Source organism: Dicentrarchus labrax, unplaced genomic scaffold, assembly GCF_905237075.1.
Source record: "Dicentrarchus labrax unplaced genomic scaffold, dlabrax2021, whole genome shotgun sequence".
Lineage (NCBI taxonomy): Eukaryota > Metazoa > Chordata > Actinopteri > Moronidae > Dicentrarchus > Dicentrarchus labrax.
Window position 1 is genome coordinate 30434962 of NW_026136704.1, and position 15503 is coordinate 30450464.

General features: G+C 41.4%; 1 protein-coding gene and 1 long non-coding RNA gene across 4 annotated transcripts in view; one reads left to right on the forward strand and one right to left on the reverse strand.

Moving 5' to 3' along the window:
- slc8a2b (solute carrier family 8 member 2b) overlaps nucleotides 1-15503 on the forward strand; it is a 164509-nt gene that overhangs the window by 104826 nt on the left and 44180 nt on the right. The gene's annotated exons all lie outside the window — the stretch shown is intronic.
- On the reverse strand, nucleotides 120-3701 carry LOC127362677 (uncharacterized). The gene is made up of 2 exons (XR_007884495.1): nucleotides 2452-3701; nucleotides 120-2275 (listed from the first exon to the last, which is right to left on the reverse strand). It is a non-coding gene; the product is annotated as an uncharacterized LOC127362677 (long non-coding RNA).

Consider the following 15503-nt stretch of genomic DNA (forward strand, 5'->3'; position numbering starts at 1 on the left):
GAACAAGGTTTGGGTTGATCAACTAAACTTTTGAGCAAATTCAAAAGGTGGAAAGAGTTCAAGAAGTGCTGTGGGTCTGCAGCTCTGGGTGTCTCCACTGGATCAAATTACAAACTGAGTTTCATTAAAATTTTAAATTAAATGCAAAACTTCATACTTCAGTGATTTTTACTGTATAAACACTTAGTATTAAAATGCAGTTTGAATTACAGGCACATTAACTTGAAAAATACATATAGATTGCTGTTCAATTTTTAACAAACTGTCTCAAATCACTTTCACCCAGAGGTGTGTACATCTCTCCTCACTTCAGTGACAATTAATAATTAATGCGGGGGAAACACTGAGTCGCAACAGAACTAATGTCCCACATGCTGTTTGTGCCTTCTGAGCAATGAGGTGATGAATGAGATGGACTGTCTGGAAATAAAGATGAGTTATTGTACTAGTGACAAGGATAAGTGGATGTCTTATAACGCAGCATTTTGATTTATTATTGATTCTCATGAATAGAAAAAAAAAGAAAAGAGTTTTACATTAACAGCTGTGAGTTTTGAACTGGGGGGGGGGCATTCAGCTTTGGATGACATAATACTAGTTAACTTCCCTCCAATCTCAGCCTCGCCCACTGTTGTTTGTACAACTAAAATATGGTGGGAAATCAGTGGTGTCAGTGTAGCCAGGAAAGCCCTCCATCCTCTGAATGCACTCAGTCTCTAGTTTGTGGTTGTACGGTTTCATGAGGTCCTTTTATACAGTGAGGTCAAGTTTCATAAAATGGTCTCACTGAAATGGCTGCTATTCATCACACATGAATACAGTCAGGCTCTTTGAATCCACAAGAGTTATCAGTTATACCCGATGTATGCATTTCCAACACTGATGGACCCCAGTGTAAGGGGTTAGCATAAAGCCGGCATGTCTGAAAAAGGACAGAACTCATTCACTCCAAAGGCATTTAACATTATAAGTGATAATATAATCAGAATCAGAAATACTTTATTGATCCCCGGGGGGAAATTTGTTAAGTATAAGTTATAATTTATAAAAGTTATAAAAGATTTTCATTGTTTCAAAACCCATTTTTCATTGAATATATGTCTGTTTTTCTAATCAATGTATTCACATTCAGTAGCTCTGTATATTGTAGTTACAGGATTCAAACTACCTCCACACACACACACACAAACAAGGGATTCACAACAAACAATGCGTGAGTGTGCTTCAGTACACTCGTGCATTGTTTGCACTCACTGATAGAAGCCTCACTGTCTGCTGATAGCTCTCTGCAGCTGTATTAGTGCTAATGGAAACCCAACATTTCCTTCTGTCGCTGGTTCACATTAAAGCATTGAACTGGCGTTACTAATAATGGCTTTCATTATAAAGAAGCCACAGGGGGGTCGCGCTGCTGTTGATCACTTAATATATGTAGCAGTATTTTGTTGTAGCCTTAAAGAACAGCCTGAGTGAATAAGAGTTAGATGAAGAGCTGCAGGCGACAGGCTGCACAACTCCAACTCAACATTAAGGTAAACAACTTCTTTTACTGCCCACTGCTGGAAAACCTCTCGCTCCATGTGCACCATGAAATCAGATTGTGGTTACTCACAGTATTATGGGAATTACTGACTTTCATCTGTATTAAAACAACACGACACAAAGAATCCTCATCCTGCAGTTTGATTGGCTGTGCTAGTTTCACCTACATGCTTGGAAGGGAAGGCGAGGCGAGTGGTATTCAGTTGGTTGCAGTCTGCATCACCACTAGATGCCACTAAATCCTACACACCAGTCCTTTAAGGAACTGGTGACTCAAGGCTTTGCACAATAACACTTGACATGTTTCTACTTCTTGCTCATGCAGCCATGTTTCCTGTGTATATTTTTACTCTAATATGTAATTTACATTTACTAAGTGTAATGTTTTTAAATTTTTCTGTCTTGAATGAGTTTTTTATTAGAGTGCCACTGAGTATTTTATTGAGCAAAAACCTTCACATAGCCAAATACAAATGATAGCTTTTTCCAGAAGAAACTATTCAACTCTTTTATACAGTGACTGCACATTTTCTATTTACAGAGCTACCTGGCACGTTTATATGAATAATTCAGACAGTGGAAATATTCCTCCATATTCATGAGTGGCCTTGGTTGTCTTGTTTAATCCCCTCCACTTACTTTATTGACTGGCTGTAATGCAGGCCGTCAAAAGTTTCTAGTTGATTGCAGTTCATTGGTGCACTTAGCAGAAGTTCTGTGTCAAAGCTTTTGCCTGATGAATGAAACAAACCCAAGTTAATGCAAGGCCAAATGCTCTCTTCATTAGTTTGAAGTTGTGAAAGATGGAAACATCATAAAAGCACTTTTCTCTGATTTTATTTAGTATAGTTTGAGTAGTAGTAGTAGTAGTATGTGTGTGTGTGTGTGTGTGTGTGTGTGTGTACCTACTGAGTGTTGCTAAGCAGCAACTTGTTGTTGCCAAAGCCCTGTTTGTCTTGTGCTCCTTGAGAATTCCCATGAGAGAAAGCAAGATTGTGATATGAAAAGATTAGGAGAGAGAGAATTAGACAATGACACACACACACACACACACACACACACACACACACACAACCACTGGGTCTGTCCTGATCTGATCTGAGTTACGTGATGGGAGCTCACCACACACATGTGCATCTTCTTTAGAAAATGAATGAGTGATTTGAGATTTCCCAATATTTAAAGCTGGAAATAAAGTCACAGTTTCATTTGAGTCTGTGTTTTCTCTGAAATGTAATAAGAGGCCACAGAAGAAGAGACTGGACAGATGGTAGATGTTGTGGATAATATTTTGCTGAGTGGAGAAATGTGAAAAACAAAAACATAGTGACGTATGGAGTGAAGAACTTAATGGAAATTAGAAATAAAACAAAATTCTACCAATGAGTGTCTCAACAAATATTGTACTACAGAAGTCAACCTTTTATGGATCGGTGTCTGCAGGAATCAGTGACCACAGCTGGATAAAGACACACTGCAGCCCATTCTTTCATTTTATGTTTCACTTCAAGAGGCCTCTGGCACAAAACAGTGTCCTTACATTAACTGAACATGGTACCAATTCATCATTCTACCAAGAAACAAAGCAAGCACATACTGCATAGTACACTGTATGTACAAATATAATCAATTACAGTGTGCTTTTCTTTCCTCCCAGTGACTCCTTCTCTGTCGCTCTTTCTATTTACTGTTAAATATTGCAATTCATTCAGTTCAGTGCAGTTATAAAGGCACTTTCATATCGAACTAAGCACACTCTCAGGTCCTCTACATATAATCCCTACAGGGTGGGGCACAGAGCACAGTGCAAAGATAAAGTGTAGCATAGGTTTACATCACCGGTGTGCAGCAGGTAGCAGGAAAGTGTCCGGAAATAGCAAAACAACAACAGGCCATACAACATTAGTGAGGTAGAAGATGGCTCATGTTGAAATAAGGGTAAATGATCCAATAAGTCCAGTTTTAGTAACCCAGCACTAGACTGCTGTTAGTCCATTAAAGATTAAATATTGTCCGTTAACACTGTAAAGCCATTCTGAAATTTCAAAAGCACAAGGCAGTAGAAACACTGCAACACACTCTGCTGCACACACACCAACACGTACTCTTCAGGTTATCATGTGAGGCGTTCTATCAGCAATCCCATGATCCTCCGAGTGGTACTGTCTTGAGGGAGGTGTGCAGTACTGCAGTGTCACAGATAAAGCAGACACACAGGAAGAGACAGCAAGACACTACTTAGAGAGAGAGAGAGAGAGAGAGAGAGAGAGAATGGTCCACAGGCAGATAAAGAAACACCTCAGCCTTGCTTCTGTACACTTCTATGTAAAGGTGTGATATGTCTCTGTGTGTGTGTGTGTGTGTGTGTGTGTGTGTGTGTGTGTGTGTGTGTGTGTGTGTGTGTGTGCGTGTACATATTACATCATGAGTCCCTCCTCCTGTCAGACGAGGTCATTAATCAAACTAACTGGCTGCCTGGATCTGCTAACTAACACTGTTTATCGAGGTACAAGCTGGATGAATACACTATTCATGAAGCTGTAGTGATGGATGGGACACTAAATGGAACAGATGTATGTGTGTGTATGTGTGTGTGTGTAATGCAAATTTATCACAGGTCAGGCGTGTGAGTGCCGGTAATGGTGTGTATTGATGGACCACACGTGAAGTGTGTTGGTGTTTGTTAGAGAAATATCGTAATATTGAGTATGGCGGTCCCTGTGGACAGAAGCCGCAGTGTTTCCGCCGCCTCAGTTTATTGATTTAAAGGGGCATCCAACTGAATCCGACCCGCTGACAAGCATTAAGAATAAATAGAAAAAATATATAGAAATAGACAATCTTCCCCTCTGATGGTCTGGTTTGTTTATGCATGTCATATAGCGGCATCAGAAGTAAACTGTGAGTGTTTCAGTCTGTCTGGTTGATGTTAAAGAATAATTCTGGTTTATTACAACTCTGGTTATGATAACTTTTAACAAGAATAATCATACAAGTTGTTCATAAACAAACAGTGTAGCCACTGTTATCTAAACCACTTTATATGGAGGTGAAACTGAAAGTTGGTAACAACCCCTTAGTGACACACTGATAGCAAGCAGACAGTTTGTATATTATTTTTATTCATTTTGTCTTTAAAATAAATGTGCTGGGGTTTATTTACAAATCCCTGAACATTCAATTTAACCCTAAAAGGTACAACAATTTGGAGGACTAATCCTCTAATTTGTCCTTTTTTAATAAAGTGTTCACATTCTGTACATAGAAGAGTCAAATCTAAAGTCATAAAGCTGCAATCTATAAAGCAATTAGCCTACCTTTATATCTTAAATTAGTTGGTGCTGGTACTTAACACATCAGATACACTCTGTCACTTCTCTCCTATGAGGGAGCGAGTGTGAGAAATGTGTTTGTGTGTGTTTGTGTGTGTGTGTGTGTGTGTGTGTGTGTGTGTGTGTGTGTGTGTGTGTGTGTGTGTGTGTGTGTGTGCATATGGTGGAGGTCCTGCTGGTTACACAGATGCCTCCCTTTGTATTTTTGCCAATCACTAGTGACATAATCTCCCAAAAGTGCACCACACCCACCTACAAACACACACAGACAGAGAGAGAGACCAACCCTATCACAAGACAACAACATCAATATTTGACAATTTTAAAAAACAAAGTTTGTACATCACACCTATATAAGTTGCATACTGGACCAGGATTGACTTCCAGGCTATTTGTGATGTCACAAATCATGCTTTTAGGCCCCGCCCCTTAAAATCGGATTTTCCCAACCATAGGAACAACCCATTTTTCCGTGGAGGGGGACTTTAAGATGATAGAAAGACTGTGTCTTGTGTCGGACACACTACAGCGACCTCCACACACTCACTTCCCGCCTTCCTACATAAAGGACACACTGCTTACTGCACTGGCACTAAACGTTGGCACTGGGCGTAAATCTGGAAGTGTAGAATCGCTGAGCGTGGATGTAATTTCTACAGATACTGGGCTGCACACACAGAAATAACGGAGAATAACAACTATTTCTTTGTAGCTCTGATGAAAACCGTTTATTCAGTTCACCTCCATTGTACTGGTCTGAGTCAGTTAAACCATAAGTATGTGTATGACTAGATACCTCTAGAGGTGAGTGTGATGTTTTTGTAGGCCAATCAAACCTTCAAATTCAGGAGTAAAGAGAATAAAATGAGAAATTGTCTATTATCTTAAAATGAATACATCAGAGAGCCTCTTCATATCCCTCTGATGTTCCCCCCTGTCAAGTCAACAGCAGATGGTGTTACCATCACACACACACACACACACACACACACACACACACACACACACACGCAAAGGTGCACACTGGGGTGTTGCTTTCTTTCTTCCACACACATAGACTGAATCATTCATTAACATCCCTGACAGCTGGGTTTCGTTGATGTCCTCTTGAGAAACGCTTTATAATCATTCCCTGCTAGAAATTAGTGTCATCAAAATTTACAGCAGCCGAAAGCTTTTCACTCAACCTCCGCCAGCTGGCTTCGGCTGATATTACAGAGGTGTTTGATGAAGGGCAAGCACTCATCGAATTTCCTTGAACTTGGTATATGGGTTGAAAAGTGGGCACGGAGGGAGGATGTTGTGTGTGAGAGAAAGGGAGAGAGAAATGGATGCTGCATTCATACCCAGGAACGAATTTGATTTTATTCATTCCCAGTGAAAGAAATCCTCCACTTCAAAAGGCGGGAACATAAAGTTTTGGTTCAATATTTCAACTATCAGCAGTAGAAAACTGTCAAACTAGACAAACAAACTAGAATCTCTTGAGCTTCTGCAGATATTTTCAGGATAGTCATAAAATAATCAGAAGGATGTTCATTTGAATTTCCTGCGAAAACGGGGACAGAAAGTAGACGAAAGTCGGTGAGAGTTTAATGAACCACTTCCCCAGCCTAAAATACTCACAAATTGTCCCTGAGAGAGGTAATTAAGCGTTTATATCTCCAGTGGAGCTGCTCAATGTTGAACAAAAGACTGCTGGTAATACTGGGCAACTCCCAGCTGTCAAATGGTGTGACTGGTTCTGAGCTGGACCTGGTGATTGAACATATTAGGGCTTATTTTAATTATTTACTAGTATGCCTGTACAAAAATTGTGAAAACACAGTATAAAATAGGTCTAAGATACTCAATTTACTGTCATATGTGACTAAAAACAAGCAAATTGTCAAATTAGAGGAGCTGGAAGCAGAGAATGTTTGGTATTCACATATTAACAGCTGAGCAGTCACACAAAAATCTTGATTTTTTTTCGATTGTGTGAAAACTCCCCACATCAGTTTTGCTTTCTTTCAACAGATAATGGCTTCTGTTCTTACACAAGTAATAAAACTAAAACTAGAACGAGGATTTGCTAAGAATAGGGATCTTAATCCGAATAAGAACTGATAAAAATGTCCAGTTTACCAGCCAGTAACCTGATGAAGAGAAAACTCTTTGTGCTGCAAAAACATCTCAATCAAACAAAGGTTAAAACCAAAAGAGCAAGTCCTTCTTGTCACATCCTGATCTCATTGGACAGAGTGCTCTACTGCCTCTCATCTGTAGATTAAAGTCCTAAAGCTTCAAACACTTTTAATCTGGACCGCCTAATGTTTTGGCAGCAGCTAAGAGGTCGAACAAACAGTCCTTCAGAAAACAAGATGCTGCGAATGAGGAACAAACAGAGCGAAGAAGAGGAAGGTGAGATGGGGAGAGTGAGGGTGTCAGGTGAAATGTTTATTTGCCAACTGAAGGATAATTTTCTCCTTCCTGGAGTGTATCCGCTGTGTCTTTGTCTTTTCATCATGCACTCATACATGGCAAAGTATGAATTTCTGTGTTTGGATGTGGACTTTTTTTGGTGACAGTAAGATGATCCTACCAGCTGAAGGACACATTTCACTGACAAATTGTAGCCAATTTGCATAGTTGGAAAGCTTGTGTTTGTGTTCCACATAGGAAAATGAACATTAAGATAGAGAAGTGAGAGAGAGTGACAGGCGGAGTGTTAGAAAGAGGACAGAAATAGGCAGAGAAAAGCACCAGGGACAGAGAAGCCTCTCTTCAAAAGTGCATTGCTGCCACGACTAATACGGTCTGCTTTCAGAAGAGCAGAGACGAGTGTTTTAGACTGCTGACCGCTTTATAAGTGCCTCTGAGTGGCAGGTGTCCTTTAGCCACTGCTCTTTGAGACTTTGCCAAATGCTTTACATCGTTCAGCTTTTAACCCCGCTCTAACCTTGCAGGCCTGCAGAGGTCCCACGTCATCTGGATTTCTGTTTTTCACTCTGTGTACTGAGGGGATCTTATACAAACCCAACACACCACTTGGGGACTGCCCTGACGTAGAAAATAGCAGCACTGGTGACTTAAAATGCTTAAAATAACCAATCTCTATGTTTTGCTCACAACCAGTTGCAAAAGCAGATGTAGCGTGATGTTATACCTAGGGTCGAGTCCCTATAGCTGGTTTCATTTTGGTTCCAGTTCCCAGCTGGCATAGAACAAGGTTTTAATGAAGCTGCAACACAAACAGATCTCTTATCGAACCTTTTATCTCTCCTTTCTTGTTTTCTCTTTGCAAAGAGCAAAATACACGTATAATTTAGGTTCTGGGTTTCTCATTTTTACCCGCCGCTGACTGATGCTTTTGTTGCTTAAGGACAAAGCAACAAAGCTTTTCGCTAAAACCTTTGTCTGTTCTGGAAAAAAGTAAAACTATTACTGCGGATGGACTGTGAGTTTTTGTAGTGCAGCCGAGAGAAACAATCAGTTGATTGCATCACATCAGTATTTTGAGCAAGCAGCTTGTGAAAAACAGGGTGCTGCTGTTTCAGTGTGTCAGATTACATTTAATCACCATTTCAGGTTTATTTCAGGTAGCTGCAGTTTGTGAACATTTATTAAACTGCCACTCAAAGTGTTTCTGCCCTCTCAGCCAACAAAAGGTAATTTTAGATCTTTGAGTTTAATTATGAAATAAAATAAACAGAAGCAAGTTAGATTTGATTAGGGGTTAGAAAGGATGCAGATTTGATAAACATATTTAATACTGGATTTAGAACTGATAAAATGCTATCAGAGTGACAGATAATTATTTATGGAACCATTTTTGGATCAGTCATATGCGGACCTTAAAGGTCCAGTGTGTAACTGTTGGGAGGATCTATTGGCAGAAATGTAATATAATATCTGTTGGTATGATATGCACCTGAAATAAAGAATCATTGTGTTTTTGTTACCTTAAAATAAGCCATTTTTCAGGTTCTTCTTCTATGAAGTCCGCCATGTTGAACTACCATGTTGTTACAGTAGCCAAGAACAGACAGATCAAACACTGACTGTAAATGCTGCCGTTCACGCTTTTCACAAGTTTTGCTGCCATCATATTTGAGCTGTATTCAGTTGGTTGCAATCTGCAACTTCACCACTAGATGCCACTAAATCCTACACACTGGTTGTTTTAGTAACCTTCTTGTGTCATTGTGTGATCAGGACATGTTGCACACATGCTGTGGACAGATGAGCCCACTGAAATCTGCTCAACGTGATGGATTGCATGATTGTCTGTGGGAGGTTCATGCTCTGGTCATTTGCTTGTTGGCATTTCCAGCTGATGCCCCTCCACTGGAGCTCAACCAAGTTCAAACCTCCATGACAGCAAGACACTAAACCCCTGAGGGCTCCAGAGCCTCCTTTGAAGAGAATCATTTCCGCGGCTGCACGAGTGGCAGCCTTTGCTCTCGACTGAGCTTTCTTTTCTCTGTTTTAGTGTTTATAATCTTGTTCTTTCTGTTTTTAACTGGTCAAATGGACATCAAACTCTACGGTCACTCTATTAGTTTTGCAACCACTACTGGGGATCCTGCACACTTCCATGGTCCCATTGTTTACACCAAAGATCAGCTGATAGCGCTCCCCAACAATGCGCTGCTGCCCGGGGAGAGACCCGTTGATCCCCACGAACTGAGGAGGAAGCAACGAGGATGTTGGGCCGGGGATGACTGCTGCACTTGGAGGAGACGCTACAAACCTGTTCTCCCCACGATTATCATGGGGAATGTGAGATCTCCTCCCAAAAAGATGGACAAGCTAGCGACGCTGACCCGGCACCAGAGAGAATACTAGCAATGTAGCATCATACTGCTAACCGATTCATGGCTAACAGAGCTGACTCCAGACACAAACATTGCAGTGGACGGTTTCCAGACGGTGCCAAAGGGGGCCGGTGGTGTTCTGGGCACATCACTATTAAAGAACAACTCTGCACAAAGGACATTGAGCTGTTAACCATCAGCATGAGGCCTTTCCACCTGCTGAGGGAATTCTTGTACGCCCTCGTGATGGCTGTGTATATTCTCCCATCTGGGAATGCTGATGCTGCAGACACAACACCCTGATGAACATCCTCATGCCCTCTTTCTTATCTCTGGTGATTTTAATAATGCCTCCCTGTCCTCCACTCTGCCCACATTCACCAAATACGTTTCATGTCATACCATAAATATAAAACTCTAGACTTATTTTTTGGCTTATAATTCATCTCCTCTCCCTCCCCTGGGAAGATCTGATCACAACCTGGTGCACCTCCTGCCTGTGTACAAACCTCTTATGTGCAGGCAGCCAGCCAGGCAACCAAAATGGTCTGATGAGGCTTGTGAGGCTCTACGACACTGTTTTGACTCAGCAACGTGGGACGTACTTTGTGATGCTCGGGGGAGGACACTGACAGTCTCACACACTGAAGAACAGATTATATCAACTATTGTGTGGAGAAACTCATACCCACCAGGACTATTAAGTGCTTTTCAAACAACAAACCCTGGATTACCCTGACATAAAGGCTCTACTCGAGGAAGTTTTTTGCATCAGGAAACAAGGAGCAGCTGAGGACTGTACAGAGGGAGCTGAGGAGGAAGATCAGAAAAGAACAGCTACAGGAGGAAAATAGAGACAACAGAGGAGAAAAGAAAGGCCTTAAAACCATTTCAGGCTACAAGGAATCAAAACCCAGCCTGTGTTGGACCCAAAGTGGGTGAATGAATATTTTTTTTAACAGATTTGAATCAACCATTTGCCTCTCCCCCTGTCCAGTCCTCCCTGCTGCAGCTACCATCACCTGCAATCCCTGCATCATAGACTTCCTCACCAACCGACCACAGTATGTGAGGATACAGGACTGTGTGTCTGACACACTCGTCTGCAGCACAGGGGCCCCACAGGGAAAGGTCTTGGCCCCCTTCCTCTTCACACTCTGCGCTGCAGACAACTCAATCACCTGCCACCTGCAGTTCCCTGTCAAATCCACAATCATTGGCCTCATCACAGATGGGGACAACAGGGAGTACAGAGAACACAATCAGGATCCAAACTGGACTGGTCAGACAACACAAAAGCACTTTATAAGAAGGATCAGAGCAGCCTCTATCTGCTGAGGAGACTCCTCAGACTGAGGCCTCAGCCATATTCTATGGAGTGGTCTGCTACGTCAGCAGCATCTCAATGGCTCACAGGAGGAAGCTGAACAAGCTGATTAAGAAGGCTCTCTTCTTTGATGCCCCAGTGGAGGTGGTCGGAGAAGGGAGGTTAATGACCAAACAAAAAAAGATAATTAGTCCCTCAAGGATCACTAGGATGTGACAAGAAGTGTTGTAGCTTCTTTCTATGTTACCTGAACTGAGCTGACACCAGCACAAATCTATACATTTTCAGAATGGGTGACCCAGTGATGGAGAAGTATTTCACTCTTTATCCACCAAACCATCCATGATCATGTTTAATAACTGACTTATTATTAGATTCTGACGCACCGCCCTCACACTGCAGTGGTTCAGCCTCATTCCCAGAATACTAAAACAAGAAAATTAAAGATTTAATTTTAAAATTTCACTGGAGGCAAAGGCTGACATTGAGAAGTCCAACAAAGAAGTCTTTTTTATTCCATGTTATATACTGTATCAGAAAGACTGTAATAGTTCTGTAATTATTCTGGTTTAAGCGCTTTGATTAAAGGAAATAACTGAAGCAAGAATATAATAATTAATTATTCAGTTGTTATCTATGTACATACATACCAGACGTTCAAAAAGAAAACTGTGTCTTGGAAGCTTTTCTGCTAAATCAATTCAAATTCCATATTACTCTGAAGAGAGTCTTGAACAGAATATTTTGCTGTTAGAGGAGTAGAAATGCTAGAAGCATGGCTGTGTGCAAAGGCATCACTTAGTTAATTGAGTTGTACTGCAGTGCAGAGCCATTCACTGTTGTGTGGCTCTTATTTTAATGTATTAATATAGTTTCAAAGGTGGTTTAATTAGAATCTCTGCTGGCATGGTGGGATCAACTCTGGCCTGTGGGACCTTAAACAGGATCATTTGTGTTGAAAATGAAAGAAAATACTCTCACTGCTGCACCACTGACTGTGAGACCCTTTCTCTCTCTGCTGTGACAGAGTTTTGAAATATTTTTGTCAGTGTTTCACTTCCTCCTCCTGGAGGCCTAAATATGTCATCAAATCTAAGCACATTTATTTCTGAAAACTGAGTTAGTGTGTTTGTTGCTGTGGAAACCTGTACGGCTGTAATGAAATCCTGAGCTTGCCCCATCGGTTTCAGCACAAATTACTTATTGATATTAGACATTGATTTGTCATTTACGGTTTGATTTGTTCAGCGGAGAATTTAGAGAAGGAGGGATGACAATGACTCGGCAACCGTAACACAATGAAAGAGAGAGAAAGTGTGTGTGAGAACTCATTACTGTCTGTGCAAAAGCAATGTATTCAGAGCATTTTTTATTCAATGTTAGATTTAAAGTTCAGAATTATCTTTAAATCCGTTGTTATTGAGTAAGTATAATGACTGCTGGTACTCAGTGTGTAACCACAGAATCCGCAGCAGTAGTCAAGACTCAGTAGTCAAGGCTAATTAATGGCTCGGTGTCAAGATGTCATTGTAGCATTGAAATTCAGTTCAGCAAGTTGCCTGTTGCTAATCAGGACACACAGAAAACACATCGGTCATTAAATGCTAAGCTCAGAAAGCTACAACTGTTCACAGTTTGACAGTTTGGATGAGGGTTTGAAAATGGATTTGTTCTGACTGTGTGGTAACAGGTACATTTAAACCTGTTTGTATATATAAAACCTCATCAGTGTTCGGCTTTGCTTCCATTTTCTGTTCACTAATTATGTATTTTGACTTTCTTACTGAATGCATTTCAGGGTAAAATTATATGCTTATTATTATATTGGTGTATATTTGTGCTCCCACGTGCCTCTCACATACAGTATACAGACTCAGCACAGAATCCTTTAGTGAACACAACCTGGCTGATAAATGTTGTTGTTGGTTTACTGCCAACAAGACGCATATATTAAATAGAGACGGCTGCATGAGGTGGTTGGCATGGTTTAAATCTGCTGATTTATTAGAGTGTATAGAGTCAGTGTCTGCTGTACTGTGAGTCACAATGTTAGTGTACTTACTAATGCATTCTGGAGCACACAGAAAGGGTTTAAAGAAATAAGGAATTAAACTATTTAGAGAATGTTTTCATTGCTAATGAATCCAGATAATTATTAAATTGTTAAATACATTTCATTCTTTTACTGAAGTAATATTTTAATAGTTAGAGCTTTACTAGTGTTGGAGTATTTTCCTACAGTGGCTGCTTTCACATAAAGGTCCAGTGTGTAGGATTTAGTGCCATCAAGCAGTTAAATTGTGGATTGCTGAGCCAGTGTTTGGTTTGTCCGTTCTGGGCTACTGTAGAAACATGGTAGTTCAACATGGCCACAGAAGAGGACTTGCTCCCTCTGTAGATAAAAACAGCTCATTTTAAAGTAACGAAAACACAACGATTCTTATTTTCACTAATGAAAACATACCTATGAATATTATACTACATTTCTGCCATAGATCCTCCTAAATGTTACACACTGGACCTTTAAAGGACTCAGATCAGGGTAAGCAGCAGGAGAATAGTGTGACATTCAGCTCAGTCAGCCTGTTGTATGGAGTGCCAGCTACACCAGCTAGCCTCAGGCCCACATACAGCAGAGCCCACAGCTTATAGGCACAGCTTAGGTGTGGTTGTACATAGAAGGATTTCCTTTAGCTATGGGAGATAAAGAGCCAACCCTGTATGTCCCTTTAGAGCTCCCCTCTGGTGCTGCACATCACAAACATCTTACAGTAAGAGGTTTAAATGCACCTTTCCTCCCAGTCACCACCAAAAGGAATTAATAGGAACAGGCCCTAACGGTATCAGCGATCGTTGTTTAATGCACTGTTTAAATGGCTGTTTGATGAGTGAAGGATTACAGTCAGAGGCTAATGACGGCACTTACTGTAAGATGCATGATGGGAGAGTAGAGATCAGATATAGAGAGTGATCGAGAGAGGCTTCGACAGAGATAAGAGAGGGAGGAGGAAGCCGGGATGAAACAGTAGAAGTAGAGAACATATATGTGTGTGTGTGCAACAATGTGTGTATATGTAATGTAATGGTAATCTACAGTACCATCGCTCTGCTCGCTCTCTGCACATTTTCTGTTTTTATTTCATGACACAGATAAAATCACTGAACCTTTTAACCTCGCAGATAACTTCGGTTTTGTTTGTCGAAAGTTTTGAGTTATCTCCTCTCAGATTTAACTTGTTCAGGTCAAACAGAGAGGGGAACAAATTGAACGGCAACAACAACTTTCCAGAAACCCGATGAGCAACTACCGACTTCACTGCGATCTTTCAAAACTATTTCTTAGCAGCTTCCATTTCCTGTAAAGAACTAGTATGTTGTTGCACACTCAGTCTGAACTATGTGTTTATTTCGAGCACTCAGCTTCAGCGTCTGTGACTGGCTGCTGCAAAATAGCGATGCCAAGAAGATTGCTTTGGTTTGTGTTTGTGTGTTTGTTTGAGAGAGAGAGAGAGAGAGAGACGGAGACAGAGGTGGTCGAGCTACATACATAGTTAATGGGAGAGAGAGCACCGGTAGCGGGTGAATCCGAGAAATAAAACATTGTTTTCAGACTGTTTCACAGCTGCTACATCACACACACACACACACACACACACACACACACACACACACACACACACACACACACACACACCGCCTGATCTGGTCACAACAGGACAGTGTGTTTTGCAGTGAACTGACCCTTTAAAGCGTTTGTGTGTGTGTGTGTGTGTGTGTGTGTGTGTGTGTGTGTGTGTGTGTGTATATCTGACCTCAGCAGGGGGAGATTAGTAGGTTTGTCCCTCAGCTCAGTTTGCCTGTAGTGATGAATGAAGACTCGCCCCTTCCACTCTCTCTCTCTCCTCTCTCTCTCTCTCTCTCTCTCTCTCTCTCTCTCTCCCCCAACACACCCCCCCCAGTGATCGATTGCCCCACCAAACCTCTGCCCCGGTCACCATGGCAACACACTGCACCCATACCCTGAATGATGACTATAAACACGTTTAGGACCTCGATCCGTCCTTTTCGTTCTCTCTTCACTGCGCCTCCCTTCCTCTCCTCGTCCTCCTCTTATTTATTACTCATTACCCCTCGCATCACTCCTCCAGCTTCCCCCTTTTCTTCCTCCCGCCTGGCCCTCCATCATGCCATTTTTAGCCCTCCTCATCCTGTACCTTACTTTCACACCCCCATTATTCCTTTGACTCCATCACTCGTTCTACTGCATCCATCCTCTTCCTCCACTCTCTACCCTTCCTTTCTATCAATCCAACTGCCCTCTCCTTTACTCATTTTATCCCTCCTTTTTCACTCCTCATCCCTTCTTTACGCCCCCCTTTTACATCTCCTTACCCACCTGTCTGTCTCTCCCATCATCTTTTTATTCTTCCTGCTACCCCTCCCATCCCTACTTTTGTCTCTATGCCAACACTTCTACCCCTTCTACCGCTCCACCTTTCACTT